This window comes from Canis aureus, chromosome 20, assembly GCF_053574225.1.
Source record: "Canis aureus isolate CA01 chromosome 20, VMU_Caureus_v.1.0, whole genome shotgun sequence".
NCBI classification, from domain to species: Eukaryota; Metazoa; Chordata; class Mammalia; order Carnivora; family Canidae; genus Canis; species Canis aureus.
In genome coordinates, this window is record NC_135630.1 from 3,400,292 (window position 1) to 3,419,818 (window position 19,527).

Consider the following 19,527-nt stretch of genomic DNA (forward strand, 5'->3'; position numbering starts at 1 on the left):
CTTACTTCTGAGAGTTGAGCACACCTTCAGTCCCTCACACTTCCACACTGCCTGCAGAGTGAGTTTCACACGTCTTCACCAGAGACGATTGCCAGAGGCTTCTGAGTACAAGTTAACAATGCAGACCTGGAGGGTATCTCCAGGTGCAGTAGAGTGGTAAACTTGGAACCTCATGACTCAGAGTACTGCTACCTTCTCACTGCCATAGGAATGCAGCTAGTTGACAGCTGGCTTCAAGACATGCTTCCCTGTGAGAGCTGAGGACAGGGCAGAACCCTCCCGCATCCTGCCTGACTGTAGGAGTAGCTGCTAACATCCTAATGTTAGTGGCTGGGAGAGGTTGCGGGAAAAGCATGTGTGAGCACTGGGCCTGAACTCCAGTGTATCTGAGTTGAATACAGCGATTTCCAATGGCCTTCTTCAATCACAGTGTAGCTAGGTTCCAACTCCCATGTCCGAGTGGGTAGCAGACATCTGCCTCCCATGCATACACTTCTGAGAGTTGAGCTTATGGCCTGTACCTCCACAGCCAGCCTGCTGGTACCCTTGGCTTCTAAAAGGCCTAGTCTCGCTGTTTGACGGAAGTGCTGGGAGAGGTAATTGGAATCACCCGGCACTCAAGACTAGTGCCTTCAAGCTCAGTTCAGCGAATTCCTAGTAATTCCTGTGGTAGACTGGTGCTACATACTAAGTTCCATACGTGAGAGGGTAGCTGAACGCCTTGTCCAAAACCATCTTACTTCTGAGAGTTGAGCTCAGCCTCAGTCCCTCACAGTTCCACACTGCCTGCAGAGTGAGTTTCGCAGGTCTTCAGCAGAGACGTTTGCCAGACGCTTCTGAGACGCAGGGTAACAATGCAGACCTGGAGGGTATCCCCAGGTGCAGTCGACTGGTAATCTTGGAACCTCCTGACTCAGAATACTGCTACCTTCTCACTGCCATAGGAATGCAGCTAGTTAACAGCTAGCTGGCTTCAAGACATGCTTCCCTGAGAGAGCAGAGGACAGGGAAGAACCCTCCCGCATGCTGCCTGACTGTAGGAGTAGCTGCTAACATCCTAATGTTAGTGGCTGGGAGATGTTTCGGGAAAAACATGTGTGAGCACTGGGCCTGAACTCCCGTGTATCTGAGTTGAATACAGCGATTTCCAACGGCTTTCCTCAACCAGAGTGTAGCTAGGTTCCAAATCCCATGTACGAGCGGGTAGCAGACATCTGCCTCCCATGCATACACACTTCTGAGAGTTGAGCTTATGGCCTGTACCTCCACATCCAGCCTGCTGGTACCCTTGGCTTCTAAAAGGCCTAGGCTCGCTGTTTGACGGAAGTGCTGGGAGAGGTAATTGGAATCTCCCGGCACACAAGACGAGTGCCTCCAAGCTCAATTCACGATTTCCCAGTAATTCTTGTGGTAGACAGGTGCTACATACTAAGTTCCATATGTGAGAAGGTAGCTGAACGCCTTGTCCAAAAGCATCTTACTTCTGAGAGTTGAGCACACCTTCAGTCCCTCACACTTCCACACTGCCTGCAGAGTGAGTTTCACACGTCTTCACCAGAGACGATTGCCAGAGGCTTCTGAGTACAAGTTGACAATGCAGACCTGGAGGGTATCTCCAGGTGCAGTAGAGTGGTAATCTTGGAACCTCCTGACTCAGAGTACTGCTACCTTCTCACTGCCATAGGAATGCAGCTAGTTGACAGCTGGCTTCAAGACATGCTTCCCTGTGAGAGCTGAGGACAGGGCAGAACCCTCCCGCATCCTGCCTGACTGTAGGAGTAGCTGCTAACATCCTAATGTTAGTGGCTGGGAGAGGTTGCGGGAAAAGCATGTGTGAGCACTGGGACTGAACTCCCGTGTATCTGAGTTGAATACAGCGATTTCCAACGGCTTTCCTCAACCAGAGTGTAGCTAGGTTCCAAATCGCATGTACGAGCGGGTAGCAGACATCTGCCTCCCATGCATACACACTTCTGAGAGTTGAGCTTATGGCCTGTACCTCCACAGCCAGCCTGCCGGTACCCTTGGCTTCTAAAAGGCCTAGGCTCGCAGTTTGACGGAAGTGCTGGGAGAGGTAATTGGAAACACCCGGCACACAAGACTAGTGCCTCCAAGCTCAGTTCAGCGATTTCCTAGTAATTCCTGTGGTAGACTGGTGCTACATACTAAGTTCCATACGTGAGAGGGTAGCTGAACGCCTTGTCCAAAACCATCTTACTTCTGAGAGTTGAGCTCAGCCTCAGTCCCTCACAGTTCCACACTGCCTGCAGAGTGAGTTTCGCAGGTCTTCAGCAGAGACGTTTGCCAGAGGCTTCTGAGACGCAGGGTAACAATGCAGACCTGGAGGGTATCCCCAGGTGCAGTCGACTGGTAATCTTGGAACCTCCTGACTCAGAATACTGCTACCTTCTCACTGCCATAGGAATGCAGCTAGTTGACAGCTAGCTGGCTTCAAGACATGCTTCCCTGAGAGAGCTGAGGACAGGGAAGAACCCTCCCGCATGCTGCCTGACTGTAGGAGTAGCTGCTAACATCCTAATGTTTGTGGCTGGGAGATGTTGCGGGAAAAACATGTGTGAGCACTGGGCCTGAACTCCCGTGTATCTGAGTTGAATACAGCGATTTCCAACGGCTTTCCTCAACCAGAGTGTAGCTAGGTTCCAAATCCCATGTACGAGCGGGTAGCAGACATCTGCCTCCCATGCATACACACTTCTGAGAGTTGAGCTTATGGCCTGTACCTCCACATCCAGCCTGCTGGTACCCTTGGCTTCTAAAAGGCCTAGGCTCGCTGTTTGACGGAAGTGCTAGGAGAGGTAATTGGAATCACCCGGCACTCAAGACTAGTGCCTTCAAGCTCAGTTCAGCGATTTCCTAGTAATACCTGTGGTAGACTGGTTCTACATACTAAGTTCCATACGTGAGAGGGTAGCTGAACGCCTTGTCCAAAACCATCTTACTTCTGAGAGTTGAGCTCAGCCTCAGTCCCTCACAGTTCCACACTGCCTGCAGAGTGAGTTTCGCAGGTCTTCAGCAGAGACGTTTGCCAGAGGCTTCTGAGTCGCAGGGTAACAATGCAGACCTGGAGGGTATCCCCAGGTGCAGTCGACTGGTAATCTTGGAACCTCCTGACTCAGAATACTGCTACCTTCTCACTGCCATAGGAATGCAGCTAGTTGACAGCTAGCTGGCTTCAAGACATGCTTCCCTGAGAGAGCTGAGGACAGGGAAGAACCCTCCCGCATGCTGCCTGACTGTAGGAGTAGCTGCTAACATCCTTATGTTAGTGGCTGGGAGAGGTTGCGGGAAAAGCATGTGTGAGCACTGGGCCTGAACTCCCGTGTATCTGAGTTGAATACAGCGATTTCCAACGGCTTTCCTCAACCAGAGTGTAGCTAGGTTCTAAATCCCATGTACGAGCAGGTAGCAGACATCTGCCTCCCATGCATACACACTTCTGAGAGTTGAGCTTATGGCCTGTACCTCCACAGCCAGCCTGCTGGTACCCTTGGCTTCTAAAAGGCCTAGGCTCGCTGTTTGACGGAAGTGCTGGGAGAGGTCATTGGAATCACCCGGCACACAAGACTAGTGCCTCCAAGCTCAGTTCAGCGATTTCCTAGTAATTCCTGTGGTAGACTGGTGCTACATACTAAGTTCCATACGTGAGAGAGTAGCTGAACGCCTTGTCCAAAACCATCTTACTTCTGAGAGTTGAGCTCAGCCTCAGTCCCTCACAGTTCCACACTGCCTGCAGAGTGAGTTTCGCAGGTCTTCAGCAGAAACGTTTGCCAGAGGCTTCTGAGAGGCAGGGTAACAATGCAGACCTGGAGGGTATCCCCAGGTGCAGTCGACTGGTAATCTTGGAACCTCCTGACTCAGAATACTGCTACCTTCTCACTGCCATAGGAATGCAGCTAGTTGACAGCTGGCTTCAAGACATGCTTCCCTGTGAGAGCTGAGGACAGGGCAGAACCCTCCCGCATGCTGCCTGACTGTAGGAGTAGCTGCTAACATCCTTATGTTAGTGGCTGGGAGATGATGCGGGAAAAGCGTGTGTGAGCACTGGGCCTGAACTCCCGTGTATCTGAGTTGAATACAGCGATTTCCAACGGCTTTCCTCAACCAGAGTGTAGCTAGGTTCCAAATACCATGTACGAGCGGGTAGCAGACATCTGCCTCCCATGCATACAAACTTCTGAGATTTGAGCTTATGGCAAGTACCTCCACAGCCAGCCGGCTGGTACTCTTGGCTTCTAAAAGGCCTAGGCTCGCTGTTTGACGGAAGTGCTGGGAGAGGTAATTGGAATCTCCCGGCACACAAGACGAGTGCCTCCAAGCTCAATTCACGATTTCCCAGTAATTCTTGTGGTAGACAGGTGCTACATACTAAGTTCCATATGTGAGAAGGTAGCTGAACGCCTTGTACAAAAGCATCTTACTTCTGAGAGTTGAGCACACCCTCAGTCCCTCACACTTCCACACTGCCTGCAGAGTGAGTTTCACACGTCTTCACCAGGACGATTGCCAGAGGCTTCTGAGTACAAGTTAACAATGCAGACCTGGAGGGTATCTCCAGGTGCAGTAGAGTGGTAATCTTGGAACCTCCTGACTCAGAATACTGCTACCTTCTCACTGCCATAGGAATGCAGGTATTTGACAGCTGGCTTCAAGACATGCTTCCCTGTGAGAGCTGAGGACAGGGCAGAACCCTCCCGCATCCTGCCTGACTGTAAGAATAGCTGCTAACATCCTTATGTTAGTGGCTGGGAGAGGTTGCGGGAAAAGCATGTGTGAGCACTGGGCCTGAACTCCCGTGTATCTGAGTTGAATACAGCGATTTCCAATGGCCTTCTTCAATCACAGTGTAGCTAGGTTCCAACTCCCATGTCCGAGTGGGTAGCAGACATCTGCCTCCCATGCATACACACTTCTGAGAGTTGAGCTTATGGCCTGTACCTCCACATCCAGCCTGCTGGTACCCTTGGCTTCTAAAAGGCCTAGGCTCGCTGTTTGACGGAAGTGCTGGGAGAGGTAATTGGAATCACCCGGCACACAAGACTAGTGCCTCCAAGCTCAGTTCAGCGATTTCCTAGTAAGTCCTGTGGTAGACTGGTGCTACATAATAAGTTCCATACGTGAGAGGGTAGCTGAACGCCTTGTCCAAAACCATCTTACTTCTGAGAGTTGAGCTCACCCTCAGTCCCTCACAGTTCCACACTGCCTGCAGAGTGAGTTTCGCAGGTCTTCAGCAGAGACGCTTGCCAGAGGCTTCTGAGACGCAGGGTAACAATGCAGGCCTGGAGGGTATCCCCAGGTGCAGTCGACTGGTAATCTTGGAACCTCCTGACTCAGAATACTGCTACCTTCTCACTGCCATAGGAATGCAGCTAGTTGACAGCTGGCTTCAAGACGTGCTTCCCTGTGAGAGCTGAGGACAGGGCAGAACCCTCCCGCATGCTGCCTGACTGTAGGAGTAGCTGCTAACATCCTTATGTTAGTGGCTGGGAGAGGTTGTGGGAAAAGCATGTGTGAGCACTGGGCCTGAACTCCCGTGTATCTGAGTTGAATACAGCGATTTCCAAAGGCTTTCCTCAACCAGAGTGTAGCTAGGTTCCAAATCCCATGTACGAGCGGTTAGCAGACATCTGCCTCCCATGCATACACACTTCTGAGAGTTGAGCTTATGGCCTGTACCTCCACATCCAGCCTGCTGGTACCCTTGGCTTCTAAAAGGCCTAGGCTCGCTGTTTGACGGAAGTGCTGGGAGAGGTAATTGGAATCTCCCGGCACACAAGACGAGTGCCTCCAAGCTCAATTCACGATTTCCCAGTAATTCTTGTGGTAGACAGGTGCTACATACTAAGTTCCATAGGTGAGATGGTAGCTGAACGCCTTGTCCAAAAGCATCTTACTTCTGAGAGTTGAGCACACCCTCAGTCCTTCACACTTCCACACTGCCTGCAGAGTGAGTTTCACACGTCTTCACCAGAGACGATTGCCAGAGGCTTCTGAGTACAAGTTAACAATGCAGACCTGGAGGGTATCTCCAGGTGCAGTAGAGTGGTAATCTTGGAACCTCCTGACTCAGAATACTGCTACCTTCTCACTGCCATAGGAATGCAGCTAGTTGACAGCTGGCTTCAAGACATGCTTCCCTGTGAGAGCTGAGGACTGGGCAGAACCCTCCCGCATCCTGCCTGACTGTAGGAATAGCTGCTAACATCTTTATGTTAGTGGTTGGGAGAGGTTGCGGGAAAAGCATGTGTGAGCACTGGGCCTGAACTCCCGTGTATCTGAGTTGAATACAGCGATTTCCAATGGCCTTCTTCAATCACAGTGTAGCTAGGTTCCAACTCCCATGTCCGAGTGGGTAGCAGACATCTGCCTCCCATGCATACACACTTCTGAGAATTGAGCTTATGGCCTGTACCTCCACATCCAGCCTGCTGGTAACCTTGGCTTCTAAAAGGCCTAGGCTCGCTGTTTGACGGAAGTGCTGGGAGAGGTAATTGGAATCTCCCGGCACACAAGACGAGTGCCTCCAAGCTCAATTCACGATTTCCCAGTAATTCTTGTGGTAGACAGGTGCTACATACTAAGTTCCATATGTGAGAAGGTAGCTGAACGCCTTGTCCAAAAGCATCTTACTTCTGAGAGTTGAGCACACCCTCAGTCCCTCACACTTCCACACTGCCTGCAGAGTGAGTTTCACACGTCTTCATCAGAGACGATTGCCAGAGGCTTCTGAGTACAAGTTAACAATGCAGACCTGGAGGGTATCTCCAGGTGCAGGAGAGTGGTAATCTTGGAACCTCCTAACTCAGAGTACTGCTACCTTCTCACTGCCATAGGAATGCAGCTAGTTGACAGCTGGCTTCAAGACATGCTTCCCTGTGAGAGCTGAGGACAGGGCAGAACCCTCCCGCATCCTGCCTGACTGTAGGAGTAGCTGCTAACATCCTAATGTTAGTGGCTGGGAGAGGTTGCGGGAAAAGCATGTGTGAGCACTGGGCCTGAACTCCCGTGTATCTGAGTTGAATACAGCGATTTCCAATGGCCTTCTTCAATCACAGTGTAGCTAGGTTCCAACTCCCATGTCCTAGTGGGTAGCAGACATCTGCCTCCCATGCATACACACTTCTGAGAGTTGAGCTTATGGCCTGTACCTCCACATCCAGCCTGCTGGTACCCTTGGCTTCTAAAAGGCCTAGGCTCGCTGTTTGACGGAAGTGCTGGGAGAGGTAATTGGAATCACCCGGCACACAAGACTAGTGCCTCCAAGCTCAGTTCAGCGATTTCCTAGTAATTCCTGTGGTAGACTGGTGCTACACACTAAGTTCCATACGTGAGAGTGTAGCTGAACGCCTTGTCCAAAACCATCTTACTTCTGAGAGTTGAGCTCAGCCTCAGTCCCTCACAGTTCCACACTGCCTGCAGAGTGAGTTTCGCAGGTCTTCAGCAGAGACGTTTGCCAGAGGCTTCTGAGACGCAGGGTAACAATGCAGACTTGGAGGGTATCCCCAGGTGCAGTCGACTGGTAATCTTGGAACCTCCTGACTCAGAATACTGCTACCTTCTCACTGCCATAGGAATGCAGCTAGTTGACAGCTGGCTTCAAGACATGCTTCCCTGTGAGAGCTGAGGACAGGGCAGAACCCTCCCGCATGCTGCCTGACTGTAGGAGTAGCTGCTAACATTCTTATGTTAGTGGCTGGGAGAGGTTGCGGGAAAAGCATGTGTGAGCACTGGGCCTGAACTCCCGTGTATCTGAGTTGAATACAGCGATTTCCAACGGCTTTCCTCAACCAGAGTGTAGCTAGGTTCCAAATCCCATGTACGAGCGGGTAGCAGACATCTGCCTCCCATGCATACACACTTCTGAGAGTTGAGCTTATGGCCTGTATCTCCACATCAAGCCTGCTGGTACCCTTGGCTTCTAAAAGCCCTAGGCTCGCTGTTTGACGGAAGTGCTGGGAGAGGTAATTGGAATCTCCCGGCACACAAGACGAGTGCCTCCAAGCTCAATTCACGATTTCCCAGTAATTCTTGTGGTAGACAGGTGCTACATACTAAGTTCCATATGTGAGAAGGTAGCTGAACGCCTTGTCCAAAAGCATCTTACTTCTGAGAGTTGAGCACACCCTCAGTCCCTCACACTTCCACACTGCCTGCAGAGTGAGTTTCACACGTCTTCACCAGAGATGTTTGCCAGAGGCTTCTGAGACGCAGGGTAACAATGCAAACCTGGAGGGTATCCCCAGGTGCAGTCGACTGGTAATCTTGGAACCTCCTGACTCAGAATACTGCTACCTTCTCACTGCCATAGGAATGCAGCTAGTTGACAGCTAGCTGGCTTCAAGACATGCTTCCCTGAGAGAGCTGAGGACAGGGCAGAACCCTCCCGCATGCTGCCTGACTGTAGGAGTAGCTGCTAACATCTTTATGTTAGTGGCTGGGAGAGGTTGCCGGAAAAGCATGTGTGAGCACTGGGCCTGAACTCCCGTGTATCTGAGTTGAATACAGCGATTTCCAACGGCTTTCCTCAACCACAGTGTAGCTAGGTTCCAAATCCCATGTACGAGCGGGTAGCAGACATCTGCCTCCCATGCATACAAACTTCTGAGAGTTGAGCTTATGGCCTGTACGTCCACAGCCAGCCTGCTGGTACCCTTGGCTTCTAAAAGGCCTAGGCTCGCTGTTTGACGGAAGTGCTGGGAGAGGTAATTGGAATCACCCGGCACACAAGACTAGTGCCTCCAAGCTCAGTTCAGCGATTTCCTAGTTATTCCTGTGGTAGACTGGTGCTACATACTAAGTTCCATACGTGAGAGGGTAGCTGAACGCCTTGCCCAAAGCCATCTTACTTCTGAGAGTTGAGCTCAGCCTCAGTCCCTCACAGTTCCACACTGCCTGCAGAGTGAGTTTCGCAGGTCTTCAGCAGAGACGTTTGCCAGAGGCTTCTGAGACGCAGGGTAACAATGCAGACCTGGAGGGTATCCCCAGGTGCAGTCGACTGGTAATCTTGGAACCTCCTGACTCAGAATACTGCTACCTTCTCACTGTCATAGGAATGCAGCTAGTTGACAGATGGCTTTAAGACATGCTTCCCTGTGAGAGCTGAGGACAGGGCAGAACCCTGCCGCATGCTGCCTGACTGTAGGAGTAGCTGCTAACATCCTTATGTTAGTGGCTGGGAGAGGTTGCGGGAAAAGCATGTGTGAGCACTGGGCCTGAACTCCCGTGTATCTGAGTTGAATACAGCGATTTCCAACGGCTTTCCTCAACCAGAGTGTAGCTAGGTTCCAAATCCCATGTATGGGCGGGTAGCAGACATCTGCCTCCATGCATACACACTTCTGAGAGTTGAGCTTATGGCCTGTACCTCCACATCCAGCCTGCTGGTACCCTTGGCTTCTAAAAGGCCTAGGCTCGCTGTTTGACGGAAGTGCTGGGAGAGGTAATTGGAATCTCCCGGCACACAAGATGATTCCCTCCAAGCTCAATTCACGATTTCCCAGTAATTCTTGTGGTAGACAGGTTCTACATACTAAGTTCCATATGTGAGAAGGTAGCTGAACGCCTTGTCCAAAAGCATCTTACTTCTGAGAGTTGAGCACACCCTCAGGCCCTCACACGTCAACACTGCCTGCAGAGTGAGTTTCACACGTCTTCACCAGAGACGATTGCCAGAGGCTTCTGAGTACAAGTTAACAATGCAGACCTGGAGGGTATCTCCAGGTGCAGTAGAGTGGTAATCTTGGAACCTCCTGACTCAGAGTACTGCTACCTTCTCACTGCCATAGGAATGCAGCTAGTTGACAGCTGGCTTCAAGACATGCTTCCCTGTGAGAGCTGAGGACAGGGCAGAGCCCTCCCGCATGCTGCCTGACTGTAGGAGTAGCTGCTAACATTCTAATGTTAGTGGCTGGGAGAGGTTGCGGGAAAAGCATGTGTGAGCACTGGGCCTGAACTCCCGTGTATCTGAGTTGAATACAGCGATTTCCAATGGCCTTCTTCAATCACAGTGTAGCTAGGTTCCAACTCCCATGTCCGAGTGGGTAGCAGACATCTGCCTCCCATGCATACACATTTCTGAGAGTTGAGCTTATGGCCTGTACCTCCACATCCAGCCTGCTGGTACCCTTGGCTTCTAAAAGGCCTAGGCTCGCTGTTTGACGGAAGTGCTGGGAGAGGTAATTGGAATCACCCGGCACACAAGACTAGTGCCTCCAAGCTCAGTTCAGCGATTTCCTAGTAATTCCTGTGGTAGACTGGTGCTACATACTAAGTTCCATACGTGAGAGGGTAGCTGAACGCCTTGTCCAAAACCATCTTACTTCTGAGAGTTGAGCTCAGCCTCAGTCCCTCACAGTTCCACACTGCCTGCAGAGTGAGTTTCGCAGGTCTTCAGCAGAGACGTTTGCCAGAGGCTTCTGAGACGCAGGGTAACAATGCAGACCTGGAGGGTATCCCCAGGTGCAGTCGACTGGTAATCTTGGAACCTCCTGACTCAGAATACTGCTACCTTCTCACTGCCATAGGAATGCAGCTAGTTGACAGCTGGCTTTAAGACATGCTTCCCTGTGAGAGCTGAGGTAGGGGCAGAACCCTGCCGCATGCTGCCTGACTGTAGGAGTAGCTGCTAACATCCTTATGTTAGTGGCTGCGAGAGGTTGCGGGAAAAGCATGTGTGAGCACTGGGCCTGAACTCCCGTGTATCTGAGTTGAATACAGCGATTTCCAACGGCTTTCCTCAACCAGAGTGTAGCTAGGTTCCAAATCCCATGTACGAGCGGGTAGCAGACATCTGCCTCCCATGCATACACACTTCTGAGAGTTGAGCTTATGGCCTGTACCTCCACATCCAGCCTGCTGGTACCCTTGGCTTCCAAAAGGCCTAGGCTCGCTGTTTGACGGAAGTGCTGGGAGAGGTAATTGGAATCTTCCGGAACACAAGACGATTCCCTCCAAGCTCAATTAACGATTTCCCAGTAATTCTTGTGGTAGACAGGTGCTACATACTAAGTTCCATATGTGAGAAGGTAGCTGAACGCCTTGTCCAAAAGCATCTTACTTCTGAGAGTTGAGCACACCCTCAGTCCCTCACACTTCCACACTGCCTGCAGAGTGAGTTTCACACGTCTTCACCAGAGACGATTGCCAGAGGCTTCTGAGTACAAGTTAACAACGCAGACCTGGAGGGTATCTCCAGGTGCAGTAGAGTGGTAATCTTGGAACCTCCTGACTCAGAGTACTGCTACCTTCTCACTGCCATAGGAATGCAGCTAGTTGACAGCTGGCTTCAAGACATGCTTCCCTGTGAGAGCTGAGGACAGGGCAGAACCCTCCCGCATGCTGCCTGACTGTAGGAGTAGCTGCTAACATCCTAATGTTAGTGGCTGGGAGAGGTTGCGGGAAAAGCATGTGTGAGCACTGGGCCTGAACTCCCGTGTATCTGAGTTGAATACAGCGATTTCCAATGGCCTTCTTCAATCACAGTGTAGCTAGGTTCCAACTCCCATGTCCGAGTGGGTAGCAGACATCTGCCTCCCATGCATACACTTCTGAGAGTTGAGCTTATGGCCTGTACCTCCACATCCAGCCTGCTGGTACCCTTGGCTTCTAAAAGGCCTAGGCTCGCTGTTTGACGGAAGTGCTGGGAGAGGTAATTGGAATCACCCGGCACACAAGACTAGTGCCTCCAAGCTCAGTTCAGCGATTTCCTAGTAATTCCTGTGGTAGACTGGTGCTACATACTAAGTTCCATACGTGAGAGGGTAGCTGAACGCCTTGTCCAAAACCATCTTACTTCTGAGAGTTGAGCTCAGCCTCAGTCCCTCACAGTTCCACACTGCCTGCAGAGTGAGTTGCGCAGGTCTTCAGCAGAGACGTTTGCCAGAGGCTTCTGAGACGCAGGGTAACAATGCAGACCTGGAGGGTATCCCCAGGTGCAGTCGACTGGTAATCTTGGAACCTCCTGACTCAGAATACTGCTACCTTCTCACTGCCATAGGAATGCAGCTAGTTGACAGCCGGCTTCAAGACATGCTTCCCTGTGAGAGCTGAGGACAGGGCAGAACCCTCCCGCATGCTGCCTGACTGTAGCAATAGCTGCTAACATCCTTATGTTAGTGGCTGGGAGAGGTTGCGGGAAAAGCATGTGTGAGCACTGGGCCTGAACTCCCGTGTATCTGAGTTGAATACAGCGATTTCCAACGGCTTTCCTCAACCAGAGTGTAGCTAGGTTCCAAATCCATGTACGAGCGGGTAGCAGACATCTGCCTCCCATGCATACACACTTCTGAGAGTTGAGCTTATGGCCTGTACCTCCACATCCAGCCTGCTGGTACCCTTGGCTTCCAAAAGGCCTAGGCTCTCTGTTTGACGGAAGTGCTGGGAGAGGTAATTGGAATCTCCCGGCACACAAGACGAGTGCCTCCAAGCTCAATTCACGATTTCCCAGTAATTCTTGTGGTAGACAGTTGCTACATACTAAGTTCCATATGTGAGAAGGTAGCTGAACGCCTTGTCCAAAAGCATCTTACTTCTGAGAGTTGAGCACACCCTCAGTCCCTCACACTTCCACACTGCTGCAGAGTGAGTTTCACACGTCTTCACCAGAGACGATTGCCAGAGGCTTCTGAGTACGTTAACAATGCAGACCTGGAGGGTATCTCCAGGTGCAGTAGAGTGGTAATCTTGGAACCTCCTGACTCAGAGTACTGCTACCTTCTCACTGCCATAGGAATGCAGCTAGTTGACAGCTGGCTTCAAGACATGCTTCCCTGTGAGAGCTGAGGACAGGGCAGAACCCTCCCGCATGCTGCCTGACTGTAGGAGTAGCTGCTAACATCCTTATGTTAGTGGCTGGGAGAGGTTGCGGGAAAAGCATGTGTGAGCACTGGGCCTGAACTCCCGTGTATCTCAGTTGAATACAGCGATTTCTAATGGCCTTCTTCAATCACAGTGTAGCTAGGTTCCAACTCCCATGTCCGAGTGGGTAGCAGACATCTGCCTCCCATGCATACACACTTCTGAGAGTTGAGCTTATGGCCTGTACCTCCACATCCAGCCTGCTGGTACCCTTGGCTTCTAAAAGGCCTAGGCTCGCTGTTTGACGGAAGTGCTGGGAGAGGTAATTGGAATCACCCGGCACACAAGACTAGTGCCTCCAAGCTCAGTTCAGCGATTTCCTAGTAATTCCTGTGGTAGACTGGTGCTACATACTAAGTTCCATACGTGAGAGGGTAGCTGAACGCCTTGTCCAAAACCATCTTACTTCTGAGAGTTGAGCTCAGCCTCAGTCCCTCACAGTTCCACACTGCCTGCAGAGTGAGTTTCGCAGGTCTTCAGCAGAGACGTTTGCCAGAGGCTTCTGAGACGCAGGGTAACAATGCAGACCTGGAGGGTATCCCCAGGTGCAGTCGACTGGTAATCTTGGAACCTCCTGACTCAGAATACTGCTACCTTGTCACTCCCATAGGAATGCAGCTAGTTGACAGATGGCTTTAAGACATGCTTCCCTGTGAGAGCTGAGGTAAGGGCAGAACCCTGCCGCATGCTGCCTGACTGTAGGAGTAGCTGCTAACATCCTTATGTTAGTGGCTGGGAGAGGTTGCGGGAAAAGCATGTGTGAGCACTGGGCCTGAACTCCCGTGTATCTGAGTTGAATACAGCGATTTCCAACGGCTTTCCTCAACCAGAGTGTAGCTAGGTTCCAAATCCATGTACGAGCGGGTAGCAGACATCTGCCTCCCATGCATACACACTTCTGAGAGTTGAGCTTATGGCCTGTACCTCCACATCCAGCCTGCTGGTACCCTTGGCTTCCAAAAGGCCTAGGCTCTCTGTTTGACGGAAGTGCTGGGAGAGGTAATTGGAATCTCCCGGCACACAAGACGAGTGCCTCCAAGCTCAATTCACGATTTCCCAGTAATTCTTGTGGTAGACAGGTGCTACATACTAAGTTCCATATGTGAGAAGGTAGCTGAACGCCTTGTCCAAAAGCATCTTACTTCTGAGAGTTGAGCACACCCTCAGTCCCTCACACTTCCACACTGCTGCAGAGTGAGTTTCACACGTCTTCACCAGAGACGATTGCCAGAGGCTTCTGAGTACGTTAACAATGCAGACCTGGAGGGTATCTCCAGGTGCAGTAGAGTGGTAATCTTGGAACCTCCTGACTCAGAGTACTGCTACCTTCTCACTGCCATAGGAATGCAGCTAGTTGACAGCTGGCTTCAAGACATGCTTCCCTGTGAGAGCTGAGGACAGGGCAGAACCCTCCCGCATGCTGCCTGACTGTAGGAGTAGCTGCTAACATCCTTATGTTAGTGGCTTGGAGAGGTTGCGGGAAAAGCATGTGTGAGCACTGGGCCTGAACTCCCGTGTATCTCAGTTGAATACAGCGATTTCTAATGGCCTTCTTCAATCACAGTGTAGCTAGGTTCCAACTCCCATGTCCGAGTGGGTAGCAGACATCTGCCTCCCATGCATACACACTTCTGAGAGTTGAGCTTATGGCCTGTACCTCCACAGCCAGCCTGCTGGTACCCTTGGCTTCTAAAAGGCCTAGGCTCGCTGTTTGACGGAAGTGCTGGGAGAGGTAATTGGAATCACCCGGCACACAAGACTAGTGCCTCCAAGCTCAGTTCAGCGATTTCCTAGTAATTCCTGTGGTAGACTGGTGCTACATACTAAGTTCCATACGTGAGAGGGTAGCTGAACGCCTTGTCCAAAACCATCTTACTTCTGAGAGTTGAGCTCAGCCTCAGTCCCTCACAGTTCCACACTGCCTGCAGAGTGAGTTTCGCAGGTCTTCAGCAGAGACGTTTGCCAGAGGCTTCTGAGACGCAGGGTAACAATGCAGACCTGGAGGGTATCCCCAGGTGCAGTCGACTGGTAATCTTGGAACCTCCTGACTCAGAATACTGCTACCTTGTCACTCCCATAGGAATGCAGCTAGTTGACAGATGGCTTTAAGACATGCTTCCCTGTGAGAGCTGAGGTAAGGGCAGAACCCTGCCGCATGCTGCCTGACTGTAGGAGTAGCTGCTAACATCCTTATGTTAGTGGCTGGGAGAGGTTGCGGGAAAAGCATGTGTGAGCACTGGGCCTGAACTCCCGTGTATCTGAGTTGAATACAGCGATTTCCAACGGCTTTCCTCAACCAGAGTGTAGCTAGGTTCCAAATCCCATGTACGAGCGGGTAGCAGACATCTGCCTCCCATGCATACACACTTCTGAGAGTTGAGCTTATGGCCTGTACCTCCACAGCCAGCCTGCTGGTACCCTTGGCTTCTAAAAGGCCTAGGCTCGCTGTTTGACGGAAGTGCTGGGAGAGGTAATTGGAATCTCCCGGCACACAAGACGATTCCCTCCAAGCTCAATTAACGATTTCCCAGTAATTCTTGTGGTAGACAGGTGCTACATACTAAGTTCCATATGTGAGAAGGTAGCTGAACGCCTTGTCCAAAAGCATCTTACTTCTGAGAGGTGAGCACACCCTCAGTCCCTCACACTTCAACACTGCCTGCAGAGTGAGTTTCACACGTCTTCACCAGAGACGATTGACAGAGGCTTCTGAGTACAAGTTAACAACGCAGACCTGGAGGGTATCTCCAGGTGCAGTAGAGTGGTAATCTTGGAACCTCCTGACTCAGAGTACTGCTACCTTCTCACTGCCATAGGAATGCAGCTAGTTGACAGCTGGCTTCAAGACATGCTTCCCTGTGAGAGCTGAGGACAGGGCAGAACCCTCCCGCATGCTGCCTGTCGAAGGAGTAGCTGCTAACATCCTAATGTTAGTGGCTGGGAGAGGTTGCGGGAAAAGCATGTGTGAGCACTGGGCCTGAACTCCCGTGTATCTGAGTTGAATACAGCGATTTCCAATGGCCTTCTTCAATCGCAGTGTAGCTAGGTTCCAACTCCCATGTCCGAGTGGGTAGCAGACATCTGCCTCCCATGCATATACACTTCTGAGAGTTGAGCTTATGGCCTGTACCTCCACATCCAGCCTGCTGGTACCCTTGGCTTCTAAAAGGCCTAGGCTCGCTGTTTGACGGAAGTGCTGGGAGAGGTAATTGGAATCACCCGGCACACAAGACTAGTGCCTCCAAGCTCAGTTCAGCGATTTCCTAGTAATTCCTGTGGTAGACTGGTGCTACATACTAAGTTCCATACGAGAGAGGGTAGCTGAACGCCTTGTCCAAATCCATCTTACTTCTGAGAGTTGAGCTCAGCCTCAGTCCCTCACAGTTCGACACTGCCTGCAGAGTGAGTTTCGCAGGTCTTCAGCAGAGACGTTTGCCAGAGGCTTCTGAGACGCAGGGTAACAATGCAGACCTGGAGGGTATCCCCAGGTGCAGTCGACTGGTAATCTTGGAACCTCCTGACTCAGAATACTGCTACTTTCTCACTGCCATAGGAATGCAGCTAGTTGACAGCTGGCTTCAAGACATGCTTCCCTGTGAGATCTGAGGACAGGGCAGAACCCTGCCGCATGCTGCCTGACTGTAGGAGTAGCTGCTAACATCCTTATGTTAGTGGCTGGGAGAGGTTGCGGGAAAAGCATGTGTGAGCACTGGGCCTGAACTCCCGTGTATCTGAGTTGAATACAGCGATTTCCAATGGCTTTCCTCAACCAGAGTGTAGCTAGGTTCCAAATCCCATGTACGAGCGGGTAGCAGACATCTGCCTCCCATGCATACACACTTCTGAGAGTTGAGCTTATGGCCTGTACCTCCACATCCAGCCTGCTGGTACCCTTGGCTTCTAAAAGGCCTAGGCTCGCTGTTTGACGGAAGTGCTGGGAGAGGTAATTGGAATCACCCGGCACACAAGACTAGTGCCTCCAAGCTCAGTTCAGCGATTTCCTAGTAATTCCTGTGGTAGACTGGTGCTACATACTAAGTTCCATACGTGAGAGGGTAGCTGAACGCCTTGTCCAAAACCATCTTACTTCTGAGAGTTGAGCTCAGCCTCAGTCCCTCACAGTTCCACACTGCCTGCAGAGTGAGTTTCGCAGGTCTTCAGCAGAGACGTTTGCCAGAGGCTTCTGAGACGCAGGGTAACAATGCAGACCTGGAGGGTATCCCCAGGTGCAGTCGACTGGTAATCTTGGAACCTCCTGACTCAGAATACTGCTACCTTGTCACTGCCATAGGAATGCAGCTAGTTGACAGATGGCTTTAAGACATGCTTCCCTGTGAGAGCTGAGGACAGGGCAGAACCCTGCCGCATGCTGCCTGACTGTAGGAGTAGCTGCTAACATCCTTATGTTAGTGGCTGGGAGAGGTTGCGGGAAAAGCATGTGTGAGCACTGGGCCTGAACTCCCGTGTATCTGAGTTGAATACAGCGATTTCCAACGGCTTTCCTCAACCAGAGTGTAGCTAGGTTCCAAATCCCATGTACGAGCGGGTAGCAGACATCTGCCTCCCATGCATACACACTTCTGAGAGTTGAGCTTATGGCCTGTACCTCCACATCCAGCCTGCTGGTACCCTTGGCTTCTAAAAGGCCTAGGCTCGCTGTTTGACGGAAGTGCTGGGAGAGGTTATTGGAATCTCCCGGCACACAAGACGATTCCCTCCAAGCTCAATTCACGATTTCCCAGTAATTCTTGGGGTAGACAGGTGCTACATACTAAGTTCCATATGTGAGAAGGTAGCTGAACGCCTTGTCCAAAAGCATCTTACTTCTGAGAGTTGAGCACACCCTCAGGCCCTCACACTTCAACACTGCCTGCAGAGTGAGTTTCACACGTCTTCACCAGAGACGATTGCCAGAGGTTTCTGAGTACAAGATAGCAACGCAGACCTGGAGGGTATCTCCAGGTGCAGTAGAGTGGTAATCTTGGAACCTCCTGACTCAGAGTACTGCTACCTTCTCACTGCCATAGGAATGCAGCTAGTTGACAGCTGGCTTCAAGACATGCTTCCCTGTGAGAGCTGAGGACAGGGCAGAACCCTCCCGCATGCTGCCTGACTGAAGGAGTAGCTGCTAACATCCTAATGTTAGTGGCTGGGAGAGGTTGCGGGAAAAGCATGTGTGAGCACTGGGCCTGAACTCCCGTGTATCTGAGTTGCATACAGCGATTTCCAATGGCCTTCTTCAATCGCAGTGTAGCTAGGTTCCAACTCCCATGTCCGAGTGGGTAGCAGACATCTGCCTCCCATGCATATACACTTCTGAGAGTTGAGCTTATGGCCTGTACCTCCACATCCAGCCTGCTGGTACCCTTGGCTTCTAAAAGGCCTAGGCTCGCTGTTTGACGGAAGTGCTGGGAGAGGTAATTGGAATCACCCGGCACACAAGACTAGTGCCTCCAAGCTCAGTTCAGCGATTTCCTAGTAATTCCTGTGGTAGACTGGTGCTACATACTAAGTTTCATACGTGAGAGGGTAGCTGAACGCCTTGTCCAAATCCATCTTACTTCTGAGAGTTGAGCTCAGCCTCAGTCCCTCACAGTTCCACACTGCCTGCAGAGTGAGTTTCGCAGGTCTTCAGCAGAGACGTTTGCCAGAGGCTTCTGAGACGCAGGGTAACAATGCAGACCTGGAGGGTATCCCCAGGTGCAGTCGACTGGTAATCTTGGAACCTCCTGACTCAGAATACTGCTACCTTCTCACTGCCATAGGAATGCAGCTAGTTGACAGCTGGCTTCAAGACTTGCTTCCCTGTGAGAGCTGAGGACAGGGCAGAACCCTCCCGCATGCTGCCTGACTGTAGGAGTAGCTGCTAACATCCTTATGTTAGTGGCTGCGAGAGGTTGCGGGAAAAGCATGTGTGAGCACTGGGCCTGAACTCCCGTGTATCTGAGTTGAATACAGCGATTTCCAACGGCTTTCCTCAACCAGAGTGTAGCTAGGTTCCAAATCCCATGTACGAGCGGGTAGCAGACATCTGCCTCCCATGCATACACACTTCTGAGAGTTGAGCTTATGGCCTGTACCTCCACATCCAGCCTGCTGGTACCCTTGGCTTCTAAAAGGCCTAGGCTCGCTGTTTGACGGAAGTGCTGGGAGAGGTAATTTGAATCTCCCGGCACACAAGACGAGTGCCTCCAAGCTCAATTCACGATTTCCCAGTAATTCTTGTGGTAGACAGGTGCTACATACTAAGTTCCATATGTGAGAAGGTAGCTGAACGCCTTGTCCAAAAGCATCTTACTTCTGAGAGTTGAGCACACCCTCAGTCCCTCACACTTCCACACTGCTGCAGAGTGAGTTTCACACGTCTTCACCAGAGACGATTGCCAGAGGCTTCTGAGTACGTTAACAATGCAGACCTGGAGGGTATCTCCAGGTGCAGTAGAGTGGTAATCTTGGAACCTCCTGACTCAGAGTACTGCTACTTTCTCACTGCCATAGGAATGCAGCTAGTTGACAGCTGGCTTCAAGACATGCTTCCCTGTGAGAGCTGAGGACAGGGCAGAACCCTCCCGCATGCTGCCTGACTGTAGGAGTAGCTGCTAACATCCTTATGTTAGTGGCTGGGAGAGGTTGCGGGAAAAGCATGTGTGAGCA